At 43.2% G+C, this 3,486-nt stretch overlaps 1 non-coding gene across 1 annotated transcript; it reads right to left on the reverse strand.

Moving 5' to 3' along the window:
• Nucleotides 1–558: 558 nt before the first annotated feature.
• Nucleotides 559–720, reverse strand: LOC138462693 (U1 spliceosomal RNA). The gene has a single exon (XR_011265292.1). It is a non-coding gene; the product is annotated as a U1 spliceosomal RNA (small nuclear RNA).
• Between the last annotated feature and the right edge of the window lie 2,766 nt (nt 721–3,486).

Consider the following 3,486-nt stretch of genomic DNA (forward strand, 5'->3'; position numbering starts at 1 on the left):
GGAGGGTTTGGGGGGGTTCCCCCCAAGACTTTTTTTTCAAATATGAGGGATGAAATGGTGCATTTTACAGCAGAAAAGGTGACCAAAAAGCCATAAGTTTACAATCAGTTCTAAAGGGGAACATGAAAATTCCATGTCACCAACAGCAGAAAATAACATTTTACAACACAACACATTTTAATGATCAATGTGTCCACAGTGTAAGACAGCACTGTCACTGATGTAACACATTGTCATGCTGGGTGTACCCAAAATATGCCTCTGTAGCAACATGTCTATGCTGGCTGTTCCCAATTTAGGCCAGCATTGTCCTGTACAAAGCATGATTGATGCTGCCTGAGCATGTGCAGTGTGCCCAATACATATGGTAGCTTATCTCTGTAATACACATTATTTCTGTGGTGATGAAAGAAGCATAATTCAATTCAACAGATAAAATGTGGAAAAGCAATCACCCAAAGGTGAACCTATTTGAAGAAACGCAATGTGAGCACAATCTTAAAGTATGCAATTTAGCAGGCCTAGTGCACACTTTACCTTTTCTTTCACCAATAAATCGGGGGGAGAGCGTGAACTCAGTCCCCCACTACCAGAAATAATGCAGTTGTGTATCCCGCATTTGGGAACATAGCAGGGGTCAGCAAATCTGATGTGCAATGGGTAAGCCTCACCCTAGGAGATCTGCCCTTGAGATCAGATTCTCCCCTGCCAGCTAATTATGAGTTGCATGCAAGTGGGCAGGGGTTGGGTCAGTTCTGGGAAGCCCAGCTAAGCGAGGGTGAGAAGACAGGCCCTGACCCAGCCCGAGCCCCCCCACCCCCGGAAGCTCTGAGCGTCTGCAGAGCTGCTTGTCCTGCGTGTAGGGGGAAGCTCCAGCAGGCAGAGCCCAGCAGAAGAGCAGATTGTAGCGCAGTTCCTTTCTCCCATCAGGCCCTGCTTGGCCCGAGATTTGTATAAATAGCAGCATGGCTCGAGCAGGCCTGTTGCAGTCTGCCCACTGGCCTGTCGGCCCCACACGGGCCCATGGCCCTCCTGAGTGGAGCTGCTCAGCGCTGGCCCCATTGACACCATCATAATCATCCTGGACCTCGACGCTCCACCACCCCTGAATCTCAGAGTTCTGCTCAATGACAATGCTGAAGCTTTGACATCTTTGCCGTAACCATATGCCGTGTTGTGTCAGCCGAGCCTGCACAGCACCAAAGGCAAGTATTCCCTTTTCCGGGCCCAGAGGTCACTGAGTCTTCCAGTGCCATCCACTTGGCAAGGCTTACTGTTCCCAGCGTTTTCTACCCGCAAATCAGCACCACTGACAAACAGAACTGCATCATTGGGGCCCATCGCTTCTGCTCTCCGACTTGACCCCAGCCCAGCGCAAAGGCACCCATGCTTCTGGTCTGATGCTGAAAAGCCTGGCTCTGCTTAGATCCGAAAGACAAGAACTAAGGTATTTTGGGAACATAGTACTATTGTTTTTTGTGTTGCAACTGTATCAGCTCACACCTATCCTGAAGGGTATAGGTTGCCCTCAGACTGCGCTACCAAAAGAGTGAAAATAAGTTATACCTGTTGGGCTTGCCTGTTTCACTTTTATGATTCAGATCACTGCTGCATGGGTATTAAGCGCGTTATAAATAACCTATCATATCAGATCATATCGTAGATTACAGATGAAGATCATAAGCAACTTCCAGAAACCTTGGCAGGTGGTCCACTGAGGCCCATTTGCAGGTTGCAGTGTGTTATTGGGGCACTACTAGGGTAACATTTTGTGCTGTACATGTTGTATTCGCCATGCTTTGATACCCCACTGTTTTTTAGTACATGTGGGTGGTCCTGACCTCAAACATTTAAACTACAATGGTCTGCTGTAGAAACAATTATAACGCATCTCCATATTAAGTAAAATACTACATCTTCATAAGTATGCATCATAGGAGGGAAACGTACAAATCCAAATTCTGGAAAAACTGGAAAACCAGTTATTGAAACCTTTATTTATTTAGGTCACATATTTCAGCATGGGTAATTCAATTTTGCTAGCTGAAAGACTTACATATTAACGATAAGCAATAAACATAGTCACCTACTTGCTGAGTTTTGTAAAGCAAGGACACAAATGTTTAACACGGAAGCCACAAAATGCTGCCTGTTATTCTTAAAGTCGTACAAAAATCTAAAGTGACTTTTTATAGGCACTCTGCCAACATTTAAAAAAAGAACAAATTCGTGAGATAAGTATAGTGTGTTGTCTCCACAATACTATATTGTTACTCTGTTGTGTTACCTGTGTGTTGTGTTCCAAAATATTACTTCATATTTGTCAACACTTTTGCATCATGTCAGCAACTAATAGGCTGTAAGAGTGATGCTTAAGGAGTGTGAGGAGTTGTGTTGGTGTATCAATGGTGGGTTAGTTTGGTGTTTAGGGAAATTTTGGTGTGCACCAGAGGAGCAGCTCCCAAGGGAGCCACAGAACAAATGTGAGTGATTCACCAGAGCATTCAATGAACAGAGGGGCGAAGACCAGACGGACACCTAACAACAGAGTTTTGCTTGTAGCGTAGTTTTACTTCAGTCCGTTTTTTGTTTTGGCTATTAGGTGGTGCTTGTAAACCGAAAGTATTGCACTCAAGTAAAACTAGGAAGGAGAGGACATGTGAGGGGGGACCCACAATTTGAAGGTTTGGTTTTGTTATTTACCAATCCATTGAATGGCCAGTGTCGTTGGGGTCCCCATGGCCATTCCCACCGACTACTGGCTCATCCCTCCCACCCAAAACACATCCTCCTGGGATGCCTTAGAGCTAGATCTATCAAGCAGTAACATCAAACGTTGGCCTGTAAGGCCAATATTTCTAAGTAGTCTGCTGAGAGTTATGAGTTAATGGCTTAATTGCAGCACGTTTAATACAAATGTCTTAAACAAGTTTGCCTTAAATCACTTGATTTATGTCTGTCCCATGCACTGAGATCCTGCGTAAGCAAAGGTAAAAAAAAAGTTTTGGCTTGCTTATAGGTATTAGACACTCATATGCCTAGATAATCAAAATATGTCCTAGCTGTTGCATCTTATGGACAGGTAGTACCATTATGTCAGAGCCCAACAAGTGCCTAGCATATGCCTACACAAAAGCCAAATCTGTTTCATTGCCAATGTTTGAATTCCTTTGAAGTGATTGCAGCCAGATGATTAATGGCAGCTACAAAGTGTATTGAGTTTAAGGTATGGGTATGGGTTTGCTCAAAGTACTGTACTCATTAAGAGTAAAATACATAATTTAAAATGAACATTAAACTGTCACCTGTCCTGGATGGATTAATGTCCTGTAATATTCATGTAGGAAAATTAAATTTTTACCTATTGACAGTGCACAGAGCCAATCAAAATATGTTTAAACTATATTTTCAATTGAGCTGTAATTGTGTGTTTTAGATAACACTAATAAACATGTTGTAAAGAGATTTCTATCTATGAATATTTCG

This window comes from Ambystoma mexicanum, chromosome 1p (genome assembly GCF_040938575.1).
Source record: "Ambystoma mexicanum isolate Mex_15411 chromosome 1p, UKY_AmexF1_1, whole genome shotgun sequence".
NCBI classification, from domain to species: domain Eukaryota; kingdom Metazoa; phylum Chordata; class Amphibia; order Caudata; family Ambystomatidae; genus Ambystoma; species Ambystoma mexicanum.